The 7,487-nt window shown below is 31.2% G+C and overlaps 2 long non-coding RNA genes across 2 annotated transcripts; one reads left to right on the top strand and one right to left on the bottom strand.

Moving 5' to 3' along the window:
• Positions 1–70: 70 nt before the first annotated feature.
• On the bottom strand, positions 71–1,861 carry LOC117240695. Its single transcript, XR_004494773.1, has 2 exons — positions 1,365–1,861; positions 71–223 (listed from the first exon to the last, which is right to left on the bottom strand). It is a non-coding gene; the product is annotated as an uncharacterized LOC117240695 (long non-coding RNA).
• An 850-nt stretch (positions 1,862–2,711) lies between these two features.
• LOC117240696 lies at positions 2,712–5,253 on the top strand. Its single transcript, XR_004494774.1, has 4 exons — positions 2,712–2,820; positions 3,788–3,923; positions 4,235–4,402; positions 4,660–5,253. It is a non-coding gene; the product is annotated as an uncharacterized LOC117240696 (long non-coding RNA).
• Positions 5,254–7,487: the final 2,234 nt, after the last annotated feature.

Genomic DNA, 7,487 nt, shown 5'->3' with positions numbered 1-7,487 from the left:
ACGCTGGTAACATTGTATATATTTCAAGTATCGTGAACCACAGGAACTTGTTGAGGCAATATTGAAGAAAGCAAAGAGAATGAAGAAATTGTAGGAACTGTGAGAGGCTACTCCTTCTTTCACAACTTATTTTCTCTTCGTTTGGGAGGAAAAACACAAATGAACGTAACGGTTGGTTTGATATACGTTTCAGATATCTGCTACTATCGCATGGAGGAGAATCCTGAAAAGAAGGAAGCGAGGAAGAATCAACTTTTGAACGAAACAATACCATTTTACTTGACTAAATTCGACCAGATTATTGGCGAAAATGAAGGATATATCATTCCTTCTACCGTAAGATTTTTTATCCAAATTTAATGTTAAAATTTTTAGTCTTTGTGCAAACTGTGCCATGTTGTCCATAAAAAATTATTGAAACTTTGTTGCGACAAGACAGCTTTAATTGTTGAGAGCAGTGTGTATCTTTAAAATTCACTCCTGTTACTTTATGTACAAATGAATTTGCCAAGATTTTCAGCTTTTAGATAATTATTCATGTATCTTCCTCATCAGGTTTGATAGAAATTATTACTATCGTAATCAAAGCAAAGATTAAGATATGTAAAATCATTTCTCTGGATATGACACTCTTGTTTAATGAGTGATAAATGATACCATTCGAAATATCATATTTATATAATATATAATGATACTTATAAGTGTAATCACTCAAGTACAGATATCTGAATTTTTCTCACTGTCACTGACATAGATACGTATTATCGTTCCTTAGATTACTTGACCAGTTTATTTCTTTCATCACTGTGTTATTATATAATAATAATAAATAGTCACATTAAATTAATTTAGTATGATTATGTTGTTTAATAATACGTGTTTCATTGCAAAATATTTAGCGATTGAAGGGCTCATAGGAAACATGAAAGTGAAAGAATACTAGAATCTAGAGTTTACGATTTCAATTTCTGTAACGAGATATTTCTCATATTACACAATTCCTGTAAATGTATTTGTAATTATATCTCCGAAGAATTGTATTTAATTAAGCTATGAAGTTGTGGAATCGTGAGAAGGATTATTTTTATAGAACTGTCTAATTTCCATTCGACATTGATTCAGGATACACATTACTCTTTTTTACATAATACCAGTTTTGTCATTTTTAATTAACAAATACCTCCAAAGGTTGAAGTTTCTAAAATTATCCATTAAATTCTGACAATAAAATAAAAATCCAAATTCTTCCTAAAAAGCTATCTTTAGTTAAGTGATCTTTAGTTAAGAGTTCGATTTTTCACATTTTTCAAGGTAAATTAAAAAAATTGTTTAATAGAGGAGGTACAAAATAAATGTATACAAACCTTTTTTCAGACGACATGGGCGGACTTCGCCTTTGCAACGGCCCTGGAAAATTTGGAGTATATGTTTGGGGGACGAGCTTTTGAGAAATATCCTGCTCTTCAAGCATTGAAGAAAAGGATTCACAGAATACCGGCCATTGCTGATTGGCTGATTAGGCGCCCATTCACAAACAGCTAAAAAGCTAAAAACGTGTGGAAAAAAGATGACCAGTACTCCAGTATATATATATGTACGCTGGCATCGCTACGTTGGTAAATGTTCGATGTTATACGTGTCGTAAAATGTAACAGTTCTACTTAAAAAAAAAAATTTCGTTTCTATGAGTACGTTAAAAGTTTAACTATAAAAAGTCTCATCCGAGCTGTGCTCCTTTATGTGAAGGTATTATTGTGTGTAATATTGTGAATTACGACTTTTCCTCTCCGATATTCGTGAATTGAATCACGGTCAACTCAGCTTGAATTAAAATCCTAACTAAAATCGTCACCAACAAATCCGATGGTCCCGTGCGCTAGACACACCCATCCTTAGCTTTCCTCCGAGACAGCATCGTCTCCCAAGACAGTTCTGATTTCACATCCTTCGAACGGTTAATATCCTTCCACCGGGTAGGACACACCCACAGATCAGTCACTCATTCATCTCGTACATACGCACCAGCGTAACTGCCTTCGTTATAAGTTGTTGGAATAAACGGTGAAATATAACTTACTATACTGTGTCATATTCATTTAACCACCTCTTATCTTAACCGAAGCAGGGGAACGACTACTTCGCGGCGTCGATTCACCGAATCGTAGCGAGAATTTACGCCCCTCGCTACTGCGACTGCGTCTCTCCGCGAACGGTCGTAACACATTGATCGACAGAAGTACTAAACTCTAATAACATAAATTTATATATTTTCTATTTCCCAGCCACCAGTTTTATAGATTTTTCTATCTTCTGTACTACTTTTATCCCTTTTATTTTTTCTTACATGAGATTATTGTAAATTTAATATCATTTGTTCGCAAATTTGTTATTTATCTTTCCTTGAATTTGAAATTTCGCGCTTCAATGTTGTGTGTTGTTCGACGTTTTATCGAACGATGTTTATCGAACTAGTTTATGAATACATACATAATCATTAAAGAATCTATAAACCTTACTAGTTTGTTTTTACTAAATTTTGTTACAGAAAACGTGTTCTCATAAATTTTCAACTTTAATTTATGGAAATTTATTAACCTTAAACTATAAAATCATTCAATGAGTCTTTCCGGATGTTTTTATGTAGTCATAATTTCACATATCAGCACAGCTCCACCAATAGGATAAGAGTTACGTGGAAGCAACAGGGGGAAGAAGAACATATATTGATCTAAAGGTTATTTTTGTCTCATTCAAGTTTCTGTTAACCGGCTTGGAAATTTCCTGTGCTTGTTTCGACTTTGAAGTCTTAAAAAAAAAATTGTAAGTAAATAGTATATATATAGTATATATATCCTGAGTCAAAGTTTCTCTTTATAAATAATAAACCGTTTAAAAACTATATTTTGTATGTTTTTTCCTTATTCATAATTAAATTATAAATATGAAATACTTCTACAGAAAGCCGACATCCTTCAATTAACCGAACAGCAGATGATTTAAAAATTAGTAGTTGAAAGAAATAAATGTTATTACATGTTCATAATTGATCGATAAATTTAAGTATAAAATTAGAAAATGTTTCTTCTTTATTGATAACTAAATAATACAGATAAGATACAAGATACTTGTACGAAAAGTCGGCGCATCGTTCAATTAACGGAACAGCAGAGGATTTGAAAATTAGTAGTTGAAAGAAATAAATGTTATCATATGTTCATAATTGATCGATAAATTTAAGTATGCAATTAGAAAATGTTTCTTAAGTTTGGAAGAATATATAATCATGCTGAATGTTTTGTAGTTACGAAAGTTGTATACAAACATACATTGTACATACGACTAGTAATGGTACTAAATTATTGTTAGAGGGTCTTGGGTGTATAGAACCATATGGTTAAATTAATACTAGAGATAACGAATCGCGCGAATGTAATTAATATTTTGAAATGCGTTGTTTGCATTAATTGATAGTTTTCTTATAAACTTTTTTATAAACAATTTCATTGCTATAGAAAAAAGATAAATGCCGGTAATATGTCTATCCTACTTAAATAGAAAGTGCAATATTTTGTTATAATATTTGGCGCAAGTTTATACATTATTACATCCAAAAATAATATTCTTTTTATATCTAAGCTATATTAAAATATAAAGATACAAATAGCTATGCGAGTAGTTAGTAGTTGATGCTTTTTACTTAAATTGTCTTATACTTCATAATTTGTAATAATATAATTCTTGTCATCAATGATTCTTTGTTTTTACTTTGTATACATTATACTTCCAGGAAGATGCCGCTCTATAAATTGACTTACTTCCCAGTTACGGCATTGGCAGAACCAATCCGTTCTTCTTCAACTATGCTAGTATTCCATTTGAAGATGAACGTATCAAAAAGGACGTCTGGCCAGAAATAAAGCCCTGTAAGCTTAAAATTTAAAGAAATTCTGTTTCTTAAATCTCATCTTTCCTAATTTAACTAAAGTAGCTAAATAAAGTAGAACACAATTATGCAGAGTATAACAGAGATTATTGTTTACTCTCCATTGCTCTATAAGATATGTGGGAGGACAATAGGTATTGTTAAGGAGACAATGCCCTTTATTTGCTGATAAATTATCAATAAATTAAATTATATCTTTCCAAAACAGATAACAGGAAGCTAGATATTTAAGAAGCATCATAATCTGTTTGTTCGATAGAATCTTTGATTCTATTAGTTGTATGTTTTTAGTGACTCCTTATGGCCAGCTTCCTATGCTCGTAGCTGATAGAAGGAAGGTTGCTCAGTCTACAGCTATTTGCCGTTACTTAGCCAAACAATATGACTTAGCTGGAAAGACTGACTGGGCAAATCTTTATATTGATGCCACTGTTGATACTATTCATGATATTCGTCATAGTGAGTATCCAGTGCTGTTTTGCATAAATCTTATGAGAATCTTGATAACAGATAGTACATATCTGTTCAGGTATTTATTAGTTGAAATCCGATTTAATATTTGATTTAGTCGAACGATACATGTATGTCAACAATACAAGACAAAGTATTAAAAAGGATTGTAATTCTATCTTCAGTATCATTTAAATTTCGCACAACACTGTATTCAAATTAGTATAACATTAGCGAATAGTATTTAACTGCAAACAAATTTTCAGAAATTGCCGCCTTCCACTATGAGGAGGACGAGAAGGTCAAAGCTGCAAAACGCAAGGCTGCGTTTTAGAACGTTTGGACTAGCAAGTGAAGGAAAATGACGGCTACTTCTACGATGGTACTCTCTCTTGGGCTGATTTAACATTCGTTGCTCTGCTCGATTATTTGAACTTTATGTACAAGTCTGATCTGATCGAGAATTACGAGAATCTGAAGCTGCTGGAGGAAAAGGTCCTCCTTCTGCCCAAGATCAAAAACTGGATTGAGAGACGCCCAGTTAGCGAATTCTAAACTTCACGATTGCTTATGGTTTTATAAGCGTTTAAAGATTGCGGTCTTAGTGTGTTGAGAGAATGAAGAACGAATCGTGTTGATGGAAGTTTGTATGGAATATACTGATTGCTTTTAACATTCATTAGTTCCAGTTATTACCGATATTTTTGTCATTTAGTTAGGGTTTCCCCTTTAGATTACGTTGTGATAGAGAACTATTATTTGTGTATTCCTACAGAAACATACGAACTATATAAACTGTTGACACGATGTTGTGCTTTTGTATTATAGAGATAATAATAAAACCATCAAACAATCATTAATTATGTTTTTTATTATATTCATTAAGAATTGAAGATTACCTCCTTGGTGATCTTGATAATATCGTATTTTACAAATGTTGAACAAAAAAAAATGTATGATTATTTTATTCAATACGTTATGAGGGTTGCTTTAGAAAAAATACGAGTTACATATTTCTTTGGAAAAAGCATGATTTTTATCGATACAATAATGTTCTTCTGTTATCGCTTTAAAGTTGAGTAATTCGTTGATTACACGAGAGAACTCGCCTACAGCAAACAAGATACGACCGTGTGTAAAGTAATTAATCTGTTTGCTCGTTGCTAGCTACACATAAGGCTTGCGTAAAAAAAAATATGCATTTCAGTTCAGGCGGAGAATTATGTAGGAAGTCATTTTGTCGATCAATAACTTAGTTAATAAAAGATCAAATTTTCATGTACATAAATGTAAGTAACGTTCAAGTATTAATCATTACATACAATTTTTGTATAATTCGATATCTTGGTCACTTACATCTTACAAATGATATATAGATAATATTTATGAGATACATTGGAGCTATCTTTTAGTTAACGCCATTTTTTCTTGTTTTCTCTGTACTTTTACTATTCTTCCAAAAATATCAAAGGATCGATGACTTCAAATTAAACTAGAATTGCTTCGGTATATTGTCAATCAATGGCTATTTGTATTCACATCTATATCAAAGGAAAACCGATTGCAAAATTAATTACCCTTGCAACTCCGCAATCTGGAACTATGTGTGATCGACCTTGAAGATGACAAATCTCAATGTTTGAAGTAGTACAAAAAGATGATAATTTAATTTCGCTTTATCAAACTGTACAAAATTTGTATACACATACAGAAAAAACGGAGTTCAAACATTAATCAACATGAATTATCGGTTATTATTGCTGAGTAATTATTAGGATTAGAGTTTTGGAGTATCGATCGTATCGAGTTTTAACTATCGGTTTCCGCAATTTATTGTTTTTCTAAATTATCTCTAAATGGTATCAGTTTTTGAATATTTTATAGTTTACACTCCAACATACTGACGTAAGCTATCGAAAATAATTGTAAATTATGCAATATCATTGTTTTTATATTTCATAATCTAAATTTCAATCTATTTTTTGTATTTAACATCCCTTTTTTATTGTTCGTGTTCCGTCTTGTACGTTCTTCAAAAAATCTTAATTTTTTTTTGGATAAAATCTTGTGTGAATTTACAAAAAATACGATTCTTCGTTTAATTTTTTTCCCTTATTGTCTTTACATATTTGGAGTTTAAACGCGTTATAAGTACGTTTTTTTTTTAACATGATTACGTAGAATTCTTATTCTGAATAAATTATTTGTTTCCGCTTCATAACTATTTCTAAATTACAGTGCATTTAATCCTGAAATGCACAGTAACATTTTATACTTTTTACGTTCTAAGGAATTTTCAGGATCGGTTAAAAATTAAATTACAGTAATGCTAATACTCAATATTAATGTCAGACGTGGATACTTCACTGTTTTGTATAATAATTTGTTATCTTGGCATCGATCAAGGTATTTAATATAACAGATTAATCAGAATTTTAATTAATCCTTCTTCTATAGTATTCACCGTTCTTTTCGAGCTCGTACCATTTCAAATAGACTTTCGAATAGATTTCAAAGATTTGTCTGTTCAAATAAAACGCGATCTTTTTTATTTCCCTATCAGTCGTCCCGTTACTGTTCCGTAGTTTCCAACAGATTGCAGATTCGTTTAAAAAACATTTGTAACGAAAAACAAACCCACTCGCAGAAATGTTATTCAATATCGCATTTATAACTTTCATAGACATCCTCCTCTCATTGCTATCATTGTAAACAGATTGAAACTTCGTTTGCAAACACTCGCGATTAAAAAAAAAAAGAAGAATTAATCTTAAACAATTTTATCTTGTGTTCCATTTATAATTTTCATAATTGTCTTCCCGACGTTGTATCATTTTAAATGGCTTTTTTCTATCCATCTATGTTGCAGCGAGATCAACGGTCCTAATTACTAAATTGCACGATGTGTTCATACAAATTCACTTTTTATGAACGCGATGAAACGAAATGAAACCTAAGTAGAGATTTGTTTTCTCATCAAGTATAACGAGTTTTATACTTTGGATAGATTGCCTCGTTGTGAGAAGGTCTTAATCGTTTATAATTGCGATTAAGTAATTGCAATAAGTCATATTTTTAAGAAACGTTCTCACAT

The sequence above is a fragment of the Bombus vosnesenskii genome, unplaced genomic scaffold (assembly GCF_011952255.1).
Source record: "Bombus vosnesenskii isolate JDL3184/JDL3185 unplaced genomic scaffold, Bvos_JDL3184-5_v1.1 scf7180000014850, whole genome shotgun sequence".
Lineage (NCBI taxonomy): Eukaryota > Metazoa > Arthropoda > Insecta > Hymenoptera > Apidae > Bombus > Bombus vosnesenskii.
This window is presented reverse-complemented; position numbering and strand designations above follow the sequence as displayed.